Source organism: Loxodonta africana, chromosome 6 (genome assembly GCF_030014295.1).
Source record: "Loxodonta africana isolate mLoxAfr1 chromosome 6, mLoxAfr1.hap2, whole genome shotgun sequence".
Lineage (NCBI taxonomy): Eukaryota > Metazoa > Chordata > Mammalia > Proboscidea > Elephantidae > Loxodonta > Loxodonta africana.
Window position 1 is genome coordinate 45,069,262 of NC_087347.1, and position 20,383 is coordinate 45,089,644.

The 20,383-nt window shown below is 40.2% G+C and overlaps 1 protein-coding gene and 1 pseudogene across 10 annotated transcripts in view; both read left to right on the forward strand.

Moving 5' to 3' along the window:
• The first annotated feature begins 31 nt into the window (after nucleotides 1-31).
• HYCC2 (hyccin PI4KA lipid kinase complex subunit 2) overlaps nucleotides 32-20,383 on the forward strand; it is a 97,797-nt gene continuing 77,445 nt past the window's right edge. For 3 of the 10 annotated variants that reach the window (XM_023542446.2, XM_003406140.4, XM_023542458.2), the window contains exons 1-2: nucleotides 184-285; nucleotides 1,098-1,132. The gene's annotated coding sequence lies outside the window, so the exon portion shown is untranslated. Of the gene's footprint in view, nucleotides 53-158; nucleotides 286-1,097; nucleotides 1,133-20,383 lie in introns of those variants that run through there. The other 7 variants (XM_023542455.2, XM_023542440.2, XM_023542460.2 and 4 more) reach the window with 5 other exon arrangements.
• Nucleotides 19,483-20,255, forward strand: LOC100664147 (asparagine synthetase domain-containing protein 1-like; annotated as a pseudogene).

Consider the following 20,383-nt stretch of genomic DNA (forward strand, 5'->3'; position numbering starts at 1 on the left):
GGCTGGAAGCCAACATTTTTTCCTACATATGTGCATCCTCAGTATGAGTGAAGTAAGAGAAATTGTGTAGGAGCGAAAGACGGGAAAGGAGATGTTTTCCGTGCTTGGAGATCGGAATCCTTAGGCACTGCACAGAGGGGGAGCCCGAGGACTACTGGAGCCAATAAATTAGGTTCTTGTTCAGAGCGTGGAACCATCCAATGGAAGGGTTGGTTGTTGCGCTGCAGTTGGCAGGCGGCTGCGGGAGGCGGTGGCGGTAGGCAGCCGGAGGCAGCGGGGTGACAGGTAGGCAGCGGCGCTGTCTTTGAGGGACACGGAGCGCTAGATCAGAAGGGATTTTCCTCTTCTCCAGCCGTAAGAATTATATACAGGAGCTGATGAGGGTAGTCTGGGAAGGCGGTAGCTAGAGTGTTGGTGGTTTCGGAACCTCTGGTAGACCAGGTAGCAGCAGCCTGGGAGGGTCGTGAGGAGAAAGAGAAGGCAGCTGAGACGGGTAGAGGCTGAACCCCGTGGGGCTACGCGGGGGCCTAGGGCGTGGGGGGCTGAGGTGGCGCCGGCAGGGGGGAGCAGAGAGGCGGGAGCAAAAGGGTGTCGTAAGGGCAGGAGGAATTCCTTGCATGAGACCCCGGGCGAAAAAAGGACGCGGCATTGCAGGCATCTAAGAGAAATCCTAAGGATTGCATTTTGGGGCCATTTCCCGGGGTGAAGACGGTAGGAGTGGAGAAGAAAGATATTTACTGGTGGCAGATTCTTGAAACTCTTTATGGCTATACATTATGTAATCCTTGGCTGGTATTTACCCAAACAAGTAGGTTGTCTCTCCTGAAAGAGGAGGTCTTACAACCTATTGATGTGTCAGAACACTTTCTTCCTTGGCTTGAGTGCTTTCTACCCAGGCAGGTTCTGTAGGCGAAGGGTGATAGTATGAAGGATAGGGTAGTCACGAAGAGCTTCTCCGAAATATGGACTTGGTTTGAGAGATAGGATGTTAGTTTGAGATAGAGGTGGCCAGATTCGCGTTTTGTAGTTCCTGAATATATTTGTTTTGAGGGTCAAGGCTGATAACAAATATGGTTTTTTGTTTTTTTAATCTCCAGGAAAGTGAAGAGCCTCACAAAATCTATAGTAGGAGGTAAGTGCAGCAAGTTGGAAATGACCAGAAAATTAGTTTAGTAGATTCTTCTCCAGATACTGTGGATGTTAAGAACTGTGAAAATAAGGTGGTGGTCTGAATTGGAATAAAAGTCAACTGTTAATAGTTTGCTGTGTAAGTCTGAGAGGCTAGTTATGAATTATTTATTTGTTAGGTTTTAAAAGTATGCTCTTTGAGCCTCTTGGACTGAAGTAAAATGTGTTTACAGATATAATTTTTTTCAAAGTTTTTGTAATTATTTGCACAATGAAATGTGGAATAAAAATATCAATCCCATTCAGTGTGTGTTATGGAAGGACAAACTACACAAAAACTTGATTTTATAGCTCAGTGGAGAACAGTTTTAAAAGAAGCATTATAAATTGCTAAAATGAAAGCTGTTTGAAATGTTGCCTTCAGCTTAGTAGATAAAAAATTAATGTAGTATTAGCAAGTGTATAATTTTCCTAAGCTTATTTTAATATTGCATGTCAGAATAACTTTTTAAGATGAGATTTTTTTCTATTAATGATATTTTATGTTACTATGTGCCAGAACCTAAGTCAAAATTTCCCTTTTTTCTCAAAAAATCATTTAGGAAAGAGGTGGATCATTAGAGTTTGTTAGTTTGTTCTGAAATGTTTAGAATAGTGAGGTGCTTTATTCTGTTTTCTATCTTTTACAAGAATATTGCAGTCTTAGTCACAAAGAATATTTCTGGTTCTATTTTGGGTGCATTTCTGTAATGTGTTGAGTACCTGTGAACAAATCTTGCTTTTATGCAAGGTGGGGTGTGTGTGTGTGTTTCTTCCTATTATGTAACCAACCTACTAGAGCAGTCTTAAACAACTAATGGTTGATTTTGAATGGCCAGTAGGTGTCATTGTAGAATGCAATAAAGTTGAACATCGATTTAGAAATTACTAAGTAATTTAAGAAACACTAGTCCAAATTAGTGTATAATAATGGGCTGATTGTTTATACATCATTAGACGTCTTCTGACACATTGCAGTATTAGTGCTGTTTATAAGGCACTTGAAACAATGGCTGTAAAGAAGTATAATCATTTGCTGTAAAGTAGACCTTGAAAATTTGTTTTTAATCCGACTGTTAAACTATCTTGACATGCAGTGCAGATTCAGATTTGTTTGATTGTTTTTAATACAGCTTTGGCTTTGTGTAGTAGTATATTAAGTTCTGGAATGATTAAGATTTTTATCTTGAGTGAACTTTAAAATAGAAAAACCGATGTATATAATGAAAAGCTAAAATGATTTAAAAAAAAAAAAGTGGGCAGAAAGTCTCCAAACAAGTTATCAGCTACATGTAGTACTTTGTTATTGTTGTCTTAATGCCGGAACAGAAGACCTTTTGTCTTTCATCGACTGTGGCTTCTTAGTTTTTTTTTTAATTCCCAAAATGGCTTCTTTTTACATGTTTTATTTGGCTAGTAGGCTATGTGGTTTTGCAGGACGATGAACTGAACATTTGTCATCGTCTGAAATGTAATGGATTCTAGATAGAGCTGCTACAGAAAGCTTTGAAGGTGGCTTACAGCTGGTATTAGTACAGCCGCTTGCCTGCGGAGCTTTCTGCTGAGCTCTTGTGCTTTGTAACTCTGCTCCTTAGGCCTGCTCTTGGTACAATGTTAAAAAAGAAAGGATTGAACCTAATTCAGGAATTTTTTATGAAGGTGGAAAGTAGTGTATATATTATAAGAGTTAAAAAGGAGAACACACATATACCCATGTATTATTTCCACTTCCCTTCAGAATCTTAGTGGTGGGAGAGGACAGAAAGGGTGTATATATGTGCTAGGGGGAAAAAAATTCCCTAGATGAGTTGATTTACCACTGGCTTCCACTTTAGAATCATTAATTCAAGGCTCTCGCACTTGTAGTATGAACCAGTTACAGTAGTTTCAGCTTGAGAAAAACGGCTGCCAAATCTACCAATATTTTTATAGCTCAATAAATTTTCACCATTTAATGTAATAGCTGGAATATATTTTGTAGTCAGGAGCCAAAGTTGCCAGAAATAACTGTGCTGAATCTTTTGGTTTGGATTAATTTTTGCTTGGCACTTAGTTGCTTTCCAGAAACCAAGCTGATTTCTTTCAGGCTTCAAACCTGTGCTGATTTGCACAGATATTTACTCATATCCTGTGCTCTTAATATCTCTGAAAGTGATCTATTTCTAGAATTAAACTGATAAGAATTGGGAAAATTTTTCTTGATCAAAGGTCCTTTCGTGATATTGTCACGATACAGCAAAGGTGTACATTTTACCTTTTGCCTAAACGTTCACTCAGTAATACATATTAGAACTTAGACTTACTGCCCTAGATAATTAAAGCACTACTGAAGAAGAAGAATTAAGTAGGAGGACTTGCACTACGTGACCTCAGAACCTACTATACGGCTATGGTAGTCAAAGCAGCCTGGTACTGGTACAACAACAGATACATTGACCGATGGAACAGAATTGAGAACCCAGATGTAAATCCATCCACTTATGGTCACCTGCTCTTCGACAAGGGCCCAAAGTCCATCAGATGGGGAAAAGACAGTCTTTTTAACAAATGGTGCTGGCAAAACTGGATGTCCCTCTGTGAAAAAATGAAACAGGATCCATACCTCACACCTTATGCAAAAACTAATTCAAAATGGATCAAAGACTTAAATGTAAAGCCCAAAACTATGAAGTTCATAGAAGAAAAAATAGGATCAACACTAGAGGCCCTAATACCCGGCATTAGCAGGATACAAACCATAACCAACAACACGCAAACTCCAAAAGATAAGCAACTGGGATCTTCTAAAAATTAAATACTATGATCATCAAAAGACTTCACCAAAAAGGTAAAAAGAGAACCTACAGACTAGGGAAAAAAATTTGGCTATTACAAATCAGACAAGGTCTAATCTCTGAAATCTACAAGAAAATCCAACACCTCTACAACAAAAAGACAAATAATCCAATTAAAAAATGGGCAAAGGAAATGAAAGACACTTCACCAAAGAAGACATTCGCACGGCCAACAGACACATGAGGAAATGCTCAAATAGTAGCCATTGCAGAAAGGCAAATCAAAACCACAACGAGATATTGTCTCACCCCGGTGTTACTGGCATGAATCAAAAAAACAAAAAAACAGGGAATAACAAATGTCGGAGAGGCTGTGGGGAGATCGGAACTTTTATGCACTGCTGGTTGGAATGCAAAATGATACAACCATTTTGGAAAACCAATATGGCACTTCCTTAGAAAGCTAGAAATACCATGTGATCCAGCAATCCCACTCCTAGGAGTATATCTTAGAGAAATAACAGTCGTCACACGAGTAGACATATGCATACCCATGTTCATTGCAGCATTGTTCACAGTAGCAAAAAATGGAAACAACTTAGATGCCCATCAACAGATGAATGGATAAACTGTGGTATGTACACACAATGGAGTATTATGCAACGATAAAGAAGAATGATGAATCTGTGAAGCATCTCATAACATGGATGAATCTGAAAGGTGTTTTGCTGAAATGTGACTGAAATAAGTCAGTCGAAAAAGGACAAATATTGAATGAGACCACTACTGTACTGAGAAGGTTTACACACAAAAAGAAACAATCTTTGATGGTTAAGAGTGAGGGGATGGATGGGAAAACACTAAATAGACAATAGGTAAGTGGTAACTTTGGTGAAGGATAAGACAGCACATAGCACTGGGGAAGCCAGGACATCTTGTACGAGGCAAGGTAATGGAAGCTGCATAGATATATCCAAACTCCCTGAGGGACCAGATTTCTGGGCTGAGGGCTGTGGGGACAGTGGTCTCGGGGAACATCTAGCTCAGTTGGCATAACATAGTTTATAAAGAAAATGTTCTACATTCTACTTGTGAGTAGTGCTTGGGGTCTTAAAAGCCTGTGAACGGCCATCTAGGATACTCCACTGGTCTCACTCCTTTGGGAGCAAGGAAGAATGATGAAAACTAAAGATACAGGGTGTCATAGATTGAATTATGTCCCCCAAAAATGTATGTATCAACTTGGTTAGGCCATGATTCCTGGTATTCTGTGGTGGTCCTTCATTTCATGATTGTAGTTTTATTTTAAAAGGATTAGGGTGGGATTATAACACCCTTACCAGGTCACATCCCTGATCCAGTGTAAAGGGATTTTCCCTGGAGGTGTGACCTGCATCACCTTTTATCTCTCAAAAGATAAAAGGAAAGGGAAGCAAGCAGAGAGTTGGGAACCTCATACCACTGAGAAAGCAGTGCTGGGAGCAGAGCGTGTATTTTGGACCTGAGGTTCCTGCGCTGAGATGCTCCCAGACCGAGGGAAGACTGATGGCAAGGACCTTCCTCCAGAGCCAACAGAGAGAGAAAGCCTTCTCTTGGAGCCAGCGCCCTGAATTCAGACTTCTAGCCTACTAGACTGTGAAAGAATAAACTTCTCTTTGTTAAAGCCATCCACTTGTGGTATTTCTGTTATAGCAGCACTAGATAACTAGGACACAAGGGAAAGATTAGTCCAAAGGACTAATGGACCACATCTATCATGGTCTCCACCAGACTGAGCCCAGTACAACTAGATGGTGCCTGGCGGTAGCCATCACTGACTGCTCTGAAGACGATCACAATAGTGTGTCCCAGACAGAGCTGGAGAAAAATGTAGAACAAAATTCTAACTCAGGGAGAAAGATGAGACTTTCTGGCCTAACAGAGTCTGCAGAAACCCTGAGACTATGGCCCCTGGACACCGTTTCAGCTCAGTAATGAAGTCAGTCCTGAGGTTTACCCTTCAGCCAACGAGTGGACAGGCCCATAAAACACAATGAGACTAAAGGGGTGCACCAGCCCAGGATCAAGGACTAGAAGGCAGGAGGGGACAAGAAAGCTGGTAATAGGGAACCCAAGTTTGAGAAGGGAGAGTGTTGACATGTTGTGGGGTTGTTAACCAATGTCATAAAACAATATGTGTACTAACAGTTTAATGAGAATTGTCATTTGTTCTGTAAACCTTCATCTAAATTACAATAAAAAAAGAAAAGAAAAAACTAAGACTTACTAATGAGTTGACCTTGACACGGGTCCTGTTTAGAAATTCATGGTTCATCTTTATGAACTTTAGACTTTCTGTTTCAGTATCTAGCTGCTATGGACAAAGCTATGAGAAAAAGTAAATGGGTAGAATTTAATTTTGAGGAAAGTAAAAAGTCAATTATGTAATATATTCAGAAGTGTGACTTTGATTATTTATAGCACTACAGTACCTTCTAGGTTTGAACTATAACTACCAAAAGAGTAGACATAAAGTTATAGTAAATGACAATTTATTGAATGGAAAAGAATGGGTTACAGAATAGTTATTTTGTTATGTTGTAACATCTTGAACTCCAAAAAATCTTAGGATCAAGTTTATCACCTTTCTCATTATGGATTCTTGTCTCTTGATTGTGCTTGATTCTTAGTTGATATAGACTTTTGTTAACTACTAAGATTTGTTAATTTACCTCCTAAAATTCATTTTTCCCATGTATTTAAAAAAATGAGTGAGAGAGGGAGTTGGATACTGAGGGGGTAGTGAAATTTATACTTTTTATTTATTCTGTATTGAGACTTTTTAATCAGCATGTATTTTGTAGTTCATTCTTTTTAAATGAAAAGGGGAATACGGAGGGGAGAGTATATTATGTTTTTTCTACCTTATAAGGTGGTTGTAAGACTCATAGTAGACATGAAGTGTTTGTAAAACTAAGTTAATACGAATTTGCAATTTATCACAGTACCTACTATTATTGTTTTTGGGAAAGTATGACTATGAACTTTAAGACTTTTTGTTCTTCAGAGTTTTGTTCTCAGGTCACCTCTCATTTTGTACCCTGTCCCTCTGTGATCTTATTTACTCTTAGTACTTCCATTAGTGTCTATATGTGGTGATTCTCAAATCTATATCTCTAATCTAGAGCTTTCACTTGATCTCCAGTTCTTATTCTATAAATCTAATTATCTACTAGATGAGGATGACCTGCAGGTCCCTCAAATACAATGTGTGTAAAAGTGAATTCATATTTTCTCTTTTATCATCTATCTCATGTGCCAAAGCAGGAACCCTGGCATCATCTTTGATAGTTTACTCATATACTCCTCCTGTGAATGATGCTGGAAACCCAGGTGGCGTAGTGCTTGTGAGCTACGGTTGCTAACCAAAAGGTCGGCAGTTCAGGTCTACTAGGTGCTCCTTGGAAACCATATGGGGCAGTTCTGCTCTGTCCTATGGTCGCTATGAGTAGGAATTGACTTGATGGCAGCGGGTTTGGTTTTCAGTTTTTATGAACTACGGTAGGTTCTGTTGACTACCTTTTTACTATTTCTTTAATTCTACTTCTCACAATCTCTACAGCTACTGGAAATAGTATGAAGAGTTAGTGTCTAGAGGCAGTCTGTCTGGATTATAATCCCAGCTCTACTATTTATAGTCTCCGTTTCTTTATCTTTAAAAATAGCATTGTGCAGCCTAGCAAATGGAATCTTGGGTGTTTATTCCAGAGAAGTGGGAACTTATATTCACACAAAAACCTGTACACAAGTGGTCATAGCAGTTTTAATTCAAAATAGCCAAAAGCTGGAAATAGCCAAAATGTCCTTCAATGAGTGAATGGTTAGAGAAACTGTAGTACATCCATACTGTGGAATACTATGCAGCAGTAAAAAGGAACAAACTGTTGATTCATGTAACAACTTGGATGGGTCTCAAGTGAAAAAAATCCTATCTCTAAACTTACATATTATATGATTCTATTTATATAACATTCTTGAAATAATAGTGTTATATAGATGGAGAACAGACTGCTGGTTGCTAGGGCTTAGAGATGGGGGAAAGAGGTAGGTAGATAATAGTATAGCACAAGGGAGTCTTGTGATGGAACAGTTCCATATCTTGATCGTGGTGGTGGTTACACAAATCTACATGTGATAAAATTACATAGAACTATACACATGCACACACACATGAATTTTTTAAAACTAGTGAGATCTAAATAAGTTCTGTGAACTGTACTAATGTCACTTTCCTGGTTTTGATATTGTCCTATAGTTATGCAAGATGTTACTATTGGGCAAAACTGGGTAAAGGGTACTTTTTATTGTAACTGCTTGTAACTATAATTAGTTCAAAATAAAAAGTTTTAAAAATAGGATTGTTATGAGGACTAAATGAGAAAATTCACATAAAGATCTTACTATGGTACTTGCTACATCATAAATACATAAGAAATGTTAGCTGTTACTAATAACAGAGCCCTGGTGGTGCAGTGGCTAAAGAGCTTGGCTGCTAACCAAAAGGTCGGCAGTTCAAATCCACCAGTTGCTCCTTGGAAACTCTATGGGGCAGTTCTACTCTGTCCTATAGGGTTGCTATGAGTTGGATTGACTCAACGGCAACAAGTTTTTTTTTTTTTTTTTAAACTAATAGTATTATTAGTAGTAACGGAGCACTGGTGTTGCAGTGGCTAAGAACTGCGGCTGCTAACCGAAAGGTTGGAGGTTCAAGTCCACCCAGAGGAACCTCAGAAGAAAGACCTGGCAATTTACTGCCAAAAAATCAGCCAATGAAAACAGTTCTACTCTGACACACGTAGGGTCTCCATGAATCCGAATCAACTCGACAGCAACTGGTTTACTGATTTTTTTTTTTTTTTTACAGTACACTTTTACTGTAAAGTGAGTTCTTTGGACAGATCATTGTTGTGTGGGATACCATGATGGAGAAAAGACTTCATTAAGCCTGAAGATGGTGATACTGGGGGAGGACTGCAAATAGGGAAGGCAAATCCAGATCTAGAGCAAATGTCTCTTCCAGAGAAGGCAGAATTGCCGTCCTCTCCATGATGGAAACTGTGTGATCGTAGGAGATTGCTACTCATTGCCACCACAGCTGAACTCTACCATACTCTGTGTTGAGAATTCAGTGTTTGTCTCTGATGTTGGTAGTTTGGGTCCTCAGCAGTAATAGTAGCAAGATGAGCCTTGATGAAGAGAAGTCTGTGTTGAGTCAGGGCATAATTTCTATTCCTGTTGCTGTGGCTATTTCATTCATGAGCCTGTTGATTGAGTAGTAGTGGCAGAGGCTATCTAGCCAAATGATAGATCTTTACTTCTGGTCATCTCTCTTTTGAAGCATAGTGTACAACCAGATATACTGCTTAAAGCTCTGCTTCATGTAAAATCTTCCACAAATCAGGGTGACTCCAGGGCAGCTGTTCTCCATGTGATAAGTTAGTACTGCATCTCTGTGTTTATTTCTGCTTCTATTGTAATAGTGGCAAAGGAAGAGCAGGCTGGAGAGTTGCATACTGGCAAATAAATGCTTCCACAGGAATCATTTATGCTTACTGGCCAAAGCAACTTATGAGATCACACCTGACTTAGAGAAGATGGAGACATATAGTCCTCCTGTGTGCCCTGAAAGAGAGGAAGAGCTAATGTCTGGCACATAGTATCACTTCCACATAATGATGGAATGCTGCTAGCATATTCACCTCTTTGGCTTGGTGGGTCAGAGCACCCAGTTTTAAGGGTAGCTCAGGTCACGTGGTCACTTTGGTGCGCCGTGATCAGTCTCTGCCAGGTCCCAGAAGCCAGGGAAGAAGCTATTTCTGAAAAGTAAATAATCATCTGCAGAAGAGGGAATAACTTTATTCTAAAGCAGTGGTTCTCAACGAGGGACAGTTTTGCTCCCCAGGGGACATTTAGCAATGTTTGGAGACATTTTTGGTTGCCACAACTGGTATCTAGTAGGTAGAGGCCAGGGATACTACTAAACCTCTTAAAATGCACAGGACAGCCCTCACATTCTCTAGTGCCAACGTTGAAAAATTGTGCTGTAAAACCTAGTGGTCTATATTGTGATCGTCTTATCAGGGTCTACTGGTAGCTTTATACAGCCATTTTATCATCTACCATAGACACTTTGAACACCATTGGGTTTGCTTGGTATTACGGCCCAAATGGCAGAGTAGTTTGCTGTGCTTTCTTGACCCGCTACACTGCCATCTCTTTTCCTAGGTTCCATTTAAAACTGGCAGCTTTATGGGCTATTCAGGAAATGGGGCAGAGAAGCACACTAAAATGTTTATTTCCAGGATTTAAAGAGGCCCAACAAGTGCTGTGCTCCTTTCTAAGTGACAGTAATGTGCTGAGCTTTGGAAACTGGTCTTTCATTTTGAGGGGAATGTCTTGAGATACTTTAGACCTCTGGACCCCTAGGGACTTCATCAGGTGGCAGGCTCCTAAGTTTTCATGTTATCATCCAGTCTCTGGCATGTATCTTTTACCAAAATGCTCTCCTGACCAGATGAAAATCAGCACGATGTCCTCAGCATAGTGATAACTGTAATGTCCTGTGGGTTGGTGAGACGCTCAAAGTTCTTGTAGTCCAGATTGACAGAGACCTGGCTTCACCACTGTCTAGCCATTTGACCTTTGGAAAAGGTATTTAACCTTATTGCCTATTTCTTCATCTGTAATATGGGGATAATAACAGTACCTACCTTAAAGGGTTACTGTAAATCGTAAATGAATCACGTAAAATGCTTAGAATAGTGCCAAGCATATAGTAAATGCTATGTAAGTGTTGTTGTTGTTAGGTGCCATCGAGTCAGTTCTGACTCATAGCAACCCTGTGTACAACAGAACGAAACACCACCTGGTCCTTTTCCAGTCTCTTGATCGCTTAAGCCCATTGTTGCAGCCACTGTGTCAGTCCATCTCATTGAGGGACTTCCTCTTTTTTGCTGACCCTCTACCAGACACAGTGTCCTTCTCCAGGGACTGATCCCTCCTTACAACATGTCCCAAGTATATAAGACATAGTCTTGCCATCTTTCCTTCTAAGGAACATCCTGGTTGTACTTATTCCAAGACAGATTTTTTCGTTCTTTTGGCAGTCCATGGTATAATCAATATTCTTCTCCAACATGGCAATTCAAAGGCATCAATTCTTCTTCAGTCTTCTTTGTTCATCAAATATTAAATATTTAATATTAAATATTTAATGTAAGTATAACCTACTAGACTGTGAGAAAATAAATTTCTTTTTGTTAAAGCCATCCACTTGTGGTATTTCTGTTACAGCAGCACTAGATGACTAAGACAGAACTTGGTACCAAGAGAGTGGGGTGCTGCTCTAATGGATACCTAAAATGCAGATGCAGTTTTGAAACTGTGAATGGATAGAGTTGCGACAGTGGCAGAGGACCAGCACAGCAGCAAACCTGCAGGGGCAGAGAAGCGGCAATAGCGGAGAACCAATAGCAGCAGAACCAGGAGACCAGCACAATATGGTGCTGGAGCTGACCCATGGAGCAAGAGAGCTGAGTGCCTGTGTGGAGGAGGCTTCCTGGTGGAGTGGGGTGCCCCTGGGCACTTATAGGTGGAGCTGGGCTTGCCAACCCACAGAGCCAGAGAGCTGAGTGCCTGTTGTGCAGAAGACTTCCTGGCAGAGTGTGGTGCCTCTAAACACTTATCAGTGGAGCTGCAGAGCTTTGGAACACTTGCCCCAGCAGGGCAGATGCAGGTGTGAGGCCCCAGGAGCCCAGAGGCCAGGAAACCAGGAAGCAGAAGCTGAAGGGACAGCACAAGAAGCCAAGTTGCCTCAGCCTCAGAAGGTATGGCCATCACCTCAGGGGTGGGGCCATGGCCTCTGGTGTTTCTAAGGGTCGAGTCACCACTCAGATGGACTAGGAGAATGGCGCACCTAAAGCCGAGAAAGCAGAGCTGCTGTCCCAGTGGGCCTGGAAGGCAGAGCTGAAGCCCAGGGCCAAGGGGCCTCCACTCAGAATCCAAAGAGTGTGGCCAATACCTAGAGGCTGGAGGGCAGGATTATTGTGTAAATTGTCTCAGAGAACAGAGGATTATTTTCAGAGCTTTCAAGGCTAATGTAATGTGTTCTGCTGACTTACTTGGTGCCTGTGATGGCTTTTTTCCCTTCAGTTTCCCCCACTTGTAATGGAAATGTCTAGCTTATGCCTCTTCTGCCATTTTACCCTTGGAAGCAGATACTTGTATTCTAGATTTAACAGATGAAGAGGAATTTTTGGATTTTGGACTTGGAGTTAAGACTTTTGCTATGATATGATGGAATGAGTATGTTTTGCATGTTACAAGGATGTGAATTTTTGGGGGCCAAAGGGTGGAGTGTAATGGATTGAATTGTGTCTCCCAAAAATGTATGTCAGCTTGTTTAGGCCATGTGTGGTTGTCCTCCATTTTGTGAGCTTCCTATGTGTTGTGGATCATAATCTCTGCCTGTGGTTAAAAGATTAGGGTGGGATTGTAACACCACCCTTACCCAGGTCTCATCCCTGATCCAGTGTAAAGGGAGTTTCCCTGGGATGTGGTCTGTACCACCTTTTATTTCTCAAGAGATGAAAGGGAAGCAAGCAGAGAGTTGGGGACCTCATACCACCAAGAAAACAGCACAGGAGCAGAGCGCATCCTTTGGCCACGGGGTCCCTGCACCTGAGAAGCTCTTCAACTAGGGGAAGATTGAGGACAAGAACCTTCCTCCAGAGCTAACACAGAGACAAAGCCTTCCTCTGGTGCCGACGTCCTGAATTTGGACTTGTAACCTACTAGACTGTGAGAAAATAAACTTCTCTTTGTTGAAGCCATCCACTTGTGGTATTTCTCTTGGCAGCACTAGATGACTAAGATAGTGAGTATTAGTTAATAAAAAATAATGCCTGTAATAATACAAAATCTTTAAGGAGAAAATATAGGTGAGTACCTTTATGACCTTGAAATAGGGAAGGAGTTCATTAAAAAACAAAAAGCATAATAGTGTAAAGAAAAAAGATTGATACATTTGATTAGCACTTTTCTTAATTTGTAAATCCAAATTTTAAAGGTGAGTCTTTTGTATACTATTTTATTTGCTCACTGTTCTGTGCGTCAGCAATTTGGGCAGCTGGTAGGCTCTTTTTCTGGTTTTGCCTGGAGTTACTTTGCTGCTTAACTGGGACTGTTGTTTATGATGGCTTCACTTGAATGTCTGGTGATTGCTGTTGGCTGGGCCACATGTCATCATCAGGCTAGCCCTGGATTCTTAACATGGCTGCTACATTCAAAAAACAGCAAGAAATAGTGCAGGTTCCAGTGCACAATCACTTTTCAAACTTTTACTTCTCATTTGCTAATGTCCCATTGGTCAAAGCAAGTCATATGGCCAAGCACAGAGCCAAAGTGGCAGGGAAGGGCATGGGTACCAGGAGGTATGGTTCACTGGGGACTGTTATTGTAACAATCTGCCGCAACATAGGAAAGAAAAATACTTACATTTATCTTTAAGTGGGGGAAACCCTGGTGGTGTAGTGGTTAAGTACTATGGCCGCTAACCAAGAGGTCAGCAGTTCGAATCTACCAGGTGCTCCTTGGAAACTCTATGGGGGCAGTTCTGTTCTGTTCTGTCCAGTAGGGTCGCTATGAGTCAGAATCGACTTGACAGCAGTAGGTTTGGTTTTGGGATCTTCAGGTGGGAGGAAAATAATACTTTGTGTTTAGCTTTTAATCTTAATTCTTTTGGTTACTATTGGTTTAATGGTATACCAGCCCCTTTTTGTGCCTCTAGATCTCACAGAAGGATGTTTACCTGTGTTTTATAGACTATGCAAAGGCATTCAACTGTGTGGATCATAACAAATTATGGATAGCATTCCGAAGAATGGGCATTCCAGAACGCTTAATTGTGCTCATGAGGAATCTTTACATAGATCAAGAGGCAGTTGTTTGGACAGAACAAGGGGATACTGATTGGTTTAAAGTCAGGAAAGGTGTGCGTCAGGGTTGTATTCTTTCACCATACCTATTCAATGTGTATGCTGAGCAAATAATACGAGAAGCTGGACTATATGAAGAAGAACGGGCATCAGGGTTGGAGGAAGACTCGTTAACAGCCTGCGTTATGCAGATGACACAACCTTGCTTGCTGAAAGTGAAGAGGACTTGAAGCACTTACTAATGAAGATAAAAGACCACAGCCTTCAATATGAGATTGCACCTCAACATAAAACAAAAATCCTCACAACTGGACCAATGAGCAACATGATGATAAACGGAGAAAAGATTGAAATTGTCAAGGGTTTCATTTTACTTGGATCCACAATCAACAGCCATGGAAGCAGCAGTCATGAAATCAAAAGACACATTGCGTTCGGTAAATCTGCTACAAAGGACCTCTTTAAAGTGTTGAAGAGCAAAGATGTCACCTTGAAGACTAAGGTGTGCCTGACCCAAGCCATGGTGTTTTCAATCGCATCATATGCATGTGAAAGCTGGACAATGAATAAGGAAGACCGAAGAAGAATTGACTCCTTTGAATTATGGTGTTGGCGAAGAATATTGAATATACCATGAACTGCCAAAAGAATGAACAAATCTGTCTTAGAAGAAGTACAACCAGAATGCTCCTTAGAAGCAAGATGGCGAGACTGCATCTTACATACTTTGGATATGTTGTCAGGAGGGATCTATCCTTGGAGAAGGACATCATGCTTGGCAGAGTACAGGGTCAGCGGAAAAGAGGAAGACTCTCAATGAGGTGGGTTGACACAGTGGCTGCAACAATGAGCTCAAGCATAACAACGATTGTAAGGATGGCTCAGGAGCCGGCAGTGTTTCATTCTGTTGTGCATAGGGTCACTATGAGTCAGAACGAACTTGACGGAAACTAACAACAACAAGATCTCACAGGTAGTACTTTATTCTGGTTCTAATCCATTTAGCGTCAAGGTGGGTCCCTTTTAAAATGTGTGAAGCCCAGCAGACCAGGGCGTTGGAGCCTCCTTGTTGTGTAGGTTGAATATCCTATTAGGTGATACTTCCTGGATGTGTTAGTTTTGAAACTTTTGCCTTTTTTCTTTTATTTCTGTGAGATGAGGCTTGCGAGCATAATTATGGCTATCCTGTGTGATAGTTAGGGAGCCCTGATGGATTTGTTTTGGTTTTCCTGTGTCGTATTAGAAAAGCAGAGGTTTCCCATGTAACCTAATAGAAAGGCACCCGCAGTAAATTCTCAATTTAGTTCTGACTGGTATGTTGTCATACCACAGATCAGTGGCACCAGAGTGCCACTTGCCTTATTGCTTGCAGTACCAGATCTTATTTTTCAAAATCTATATTACCAATCAAAAATTTAAACACCCAGTGAGTAAGCGTACGTTCCAATATTGAAAATACATGCCATCAAAAAAAATTTTTTTTAATGAAAATTTGGTAATGAAAAGGTTTCATTCATAAGTACATGGTATGACTAGCATTGTTTCAAGAATATGTTTGATAATAAATGTCTATGAAAAGAATAAATAAATACAAATGAAATATTAAGAAAAATCTTTCAAAGATTGACTATTATAAATGAAAAGCGGGTATAATTAGCCTGATAACTATGGACTTTATTCCAAAAAATTAATCATAATTTTTTTTTGTAGCTTGTGTCCCATTAAAAAATTTGTAACTGTAACCTACCAGTTGCCTTCAAGTTGATTCCAACTGAAGGCAACCCCATGTGTGTCACAGTAGACTGTGTTCCGTAGGGTTTTCAATGGCTGGTTTTTCATAAGTAGGTTGCCAGGCCTTTCTTCCAATGTGCCTGTCTGGGTGGACTCTAACCACCAACCTTTCAGTTAGCAGCTGAGTATTACAACTGTTCCTACCACTCAAGGACTCCAGCTGTATCCTGTGTTTGGTAAATCAATGAAAAGCACTGCCAGTGGCCTAGATTAATGGCAGGTAGAACAGATACTTAATCCAAAACAAAAATAATACTGTAAGTGACTTGAATTTGTATTATGGTTTTGTCACTTCAGAGAAAATACTGTTAACTTATTTCATTTGCTAACTGCTTTTGTTTTTATTATCTAAATTGCTGTCAGTCGTTACCCTCACTGATTGAACTCTTAAATCTTAACGTACACAAGAAAGGTAATTTCTCTATTAGTTTAACTTGATCTGTGCCTTCTAGTAATTTATATATTATTTGGGAAGACTTTGTGGCTTGTAGACCTAGAAAATTAAGACAGCTATGAGAGTGTAATCTCTCACGGTCATATCAAGCATATTTCATGTTTGGTTATAATAATGCATACCGATTCTGTATTTAAATTGCAAGAATACTGTTATGGATGGTGTCTTATGCTGAGATCTCTAGAGAAGCAAAACCAGTGAAGTGTGTATAGAGAGAGATTTATATCCAGGAAATGGCTCACGTGGTTGTAGAGGCTGACAAGTCCCAAGTCCTTGGGTCTGGTTTCAGACTGGAGGCTTCTCCTGATTCATGTGGTTGCAGGGGCAGAAGAACCCCAAATTAGTAGGCTCGACAGCAGGCCGTTGGCTCAAGTCCCAAGAACTGGAGGTCAGATGTCGAAGGGCTCTAGGATGCAGAGCCTAGAGCAAGCAAGAGTGCTTTGCCAGACCGTCTATATATGTATGTTGGGTGCAGGCCACACCCCTGAGAAAACTCCCCTTAAAACTGATTGGCTGATCACATCAGATCACATCATGAAGGATGACAGCATCATTATGTAACTGCCAAACCACTGAGAATCATGGCCCAGCCAAGTTGACACACGACCTTAACGATCAAATATGGGAAATGGAAAAGGAGAGCACATAGATACCCTCAGAGGCTGAGGGCTGTTCGGTGTGCATTGCTGCATCCTGTATTTAGTGGAGATGCCCAGCTGGAGGGCACGCTTGGAGGACAGGACTGGGCTGATCCCTACCTCACCCCCCCACACACAACTCAACCCCACACGGGGAGAATCTAAGCAACAAGGTTAAAAGAGCAAAAAATTGTTGATGAACTTTCTAACCTGAAGAACGGGAAGGTATATAAGCAGCAACAGAACAGAAAAATATTCTTCATTAAGCACCAAACAAAAATGCTTTCTGAAAGCAAAAATATATTGGAAGAACTGAAAAAAGAATACCAAGAAGTAGAAAACCCAGATAAGATCAAAATGAAGAAATAGTATCACATAATAATGTGTGATATTTGTTGTTTTGTAAACTTTTCTGTTGAGCATTTCAGCAGATATCTGAAGGAGAATTTATAATCTTAAACTGCGTGAACTCATTAGTAGTAAACAGCTGTTAAAAAAAGTAATTAGCAGTGTTTATTTTCTGGTTATGTCCTTAACTTGAGAAGTGCTCTGACTGCCCAGCATGTGGAAGGTGAAAGAAGCAGTGTGTACTGTGGAATGGGGAACTTTTCAGTGGAATAAAGTTTAATGCTAAAGAAAATAACTCAAATTATGTTTAATTATCTTCCTCTTATAAAAACGAATCAGATATTTTGTCACTGTTCTCAGAAGTCCAAGGTGTTTAGTTTTTTGTATATGATCAAGTATCTAGTCATTTATGATTGGGTTGGGTTTTTTGTTTTGTTTTTTGTGATTTCTTGTGTGTGTGTGTGTGCGCGCGCGCGTGCACGCACTTTAGGTGAAACTTTACAGACCAAATTAGTTTCTCATTCAACAATTTAAACTCAGATTGTTTTGTGACATTGGTTGCAATCCCCGCCATGTGTCAACACTCTCCCTTTCCACACCCCAATTCCCCGTTTCCATCTGCCCGTTTTTTCTGTCACTGCTTTTGGGTAGGTGTTGCCCTTTTGGTCTCCTATGCGTTTGAACTGAGAAGCACGTTCCTCACGTGTGTTGTTTGTTTTATACACCTGTCTAATCTTTGGCTGAAGGATGAACTTTGGGAGTGGCTTCAGTTTTGAGTTAAATGGGTATCCGGGGGCTATAGTCTCAGGTTCTTCCAGTCTCTTTCAGACTGTGAATTTGAACTTTATTCTACATTTTTCTCCCACTCTGTTGTGATTCCTGTCAGAGTGCTTGGTGGTGATAGCCGGGTACCACCTAGTTCTTCAGGTCTCAGGCTGGTGGAGGCTGTGGTACTTTAGTCCATTAGTACTTTGGACTAATATTTTCCTTGTCTTTGGTTCTCTTCATTCTCCTTTCTCCGGACAGGATGGGACCTATAGATGCATCTTAGTTGGCTGCTCTCAATCTTCTAAGACCCCAGACGCCATTCCCCAAAGTTGGATGTAGAACATTTTATTTATGAATTTTGTTATGCCCGTTGATCCCCACGACCTTGATCCCCACAGGGTGTTTGGATGTGTCTGTGAAGCTTCTATGACTGCCTTGCTCAGGTTGTGCAGACTTGCCATATATCGTGCACTGCCTTTCCCTTCACCAAAGTTAATACTTACATAAAAAAAAATAATAATAATAACTTACATACTATCTAGTTAATGATTTTCTCTCTCCAGCCTTCCACCTCCCTCATAACCATCAAAAATTGTTTCTTTCTTTGTATAAACCTTTCCTTGAGTTCTTATAATCGTGGTCTCATACTGTATTTCTTTTTTTCTGATTGACTTATTTCACTCAGCAGAATGCCCTCAGATTCATCCATGTTATGAGATGTTTTGCAGATTCATCATTGTTCTTTGCATAGTATCCCATTGTGTGTATATATCATAGTTTGTTTACCTAACCATCTGTTGATGGCCACTTAGGTTGTTTCTATCTTTTTGCTATTGTAAATAATGCTGCTGTGGACGTGGGTGTGCATGTGTCTATTCGTGTGTTTGCTCTTATTTCTCTAGGTATATTCCTGGGAGTGGGATCGCTGGATCATATGGTATTTCTATTTCTAGCTTTTTAAGGAAAAGCACCATATCATTTTCCATAGTGGTTGGATCATTTTATATTCCCACCAGCAATGCATAAGTGTTCCAATCTCCCCAGCATTTGCTATTTTCTGTTTTATTATTATTATTATTTGTACAGTAATGTCAGGGTGAGATGGTAGGGTTGGGGTTTTTTTAGTTGCCGTAACTTGCTTTGACATTTTATTGATTTGGAATATACTGAATCTGAATATTTGGGTAATTCTAGAAAAAAAAATTTTTTTTTTTCTTCTGGTTTTCCGTAGGTGCCTGTCTTAGTTATCTAGTGCTGCTATAACAGAAATACCAGAAGTGGATGACTTTAACAAACATAAATTTATTTTCTAATAGTTTAGGAGGCTAGAAGTATGAATTCAGAATGCTGGCCATAGGGAAAGGCTTTCTCTCTCTGTCGGCTCAGAAGGAAAGTACTTGTCTCTTCAGCTTCTGCTTCCTGGTTTCTTGGAGATCTCCATGTGTCTTAGCATCTGTCTTACTCCATCTTTGCTCTGCTTGCTTGTTTAGTTTCTTTTATTATTTCAAAAGAGATTGACTCAAGGTACTCAGATACACCCTACACTATCCTGTCCATTAACATAACAAAGACAACCCATTCCCAAATGGAATTATGACCACAGGCATAGGAGATTTACAACACGTATTTTTTGGGGACATAATTCAATCCATAACAGTGTCCAAACATTTGGAGTGGCCAATTGGTGGCAAGACACTTCAGCATCTAGAATTTTCAAAACTGGTCTCAAGTCTACTGCCATTTCCTAATGTGTGATTTTAAAATTGTGTCCTTAGAAATGTATTTCTAGGGAGAAGATTATCGAAGAATGTGCTAATTGCCTGACACAAATTTCAGCAGACTTACCAACATTTGTATTGCAGTAGAAAATTAAGCCAAATTATATTTCCAAGAACCTGTTGTTCCTTTAAATATAATGTTGCCAAGAGCTCCATTTGAGACTCATTACACTACTATTTCCAGTGTCCCACCTACAAAACGTCTTTCTTACTGACAGACACCTGAACGAAGTAGTTCAACAGCTCATTGTTGTCCTGAGTATTACAGTCAAGAGATGTGTCTTATATTTACCTAGGCATGAAAGCGTGACAATAAATGAAGTTTTGAAAACTTGTGATAGTAAAGCAAACATTGTAAGTCTGTTTTCTAGGGTCGTTGATTCAATGGTTATTACAACCCTTGACTGTCATATGCCTTTAGACGAACCAACTGATCTTAATGTGGCTTTTATGACTAAAGAAGAGACCATACCAACTGGTTTTTTAACAACAACAACAAAAAAGGGAGTGTGATAGATTGATTACTTTTGTGTGGCCTTCCTAACCGTAGTCTTGTAACTCCCACCCAGGTGATTGGACGGGGCTGTGTGATAGGATAACTGTGACCCACCAAGGGGATTGGTCAGTTTTGCTTTAAAAGAGAGCCAATTCCAGAGCAGAGGGAAGATCCTACCACCACCAAGGAAGAACA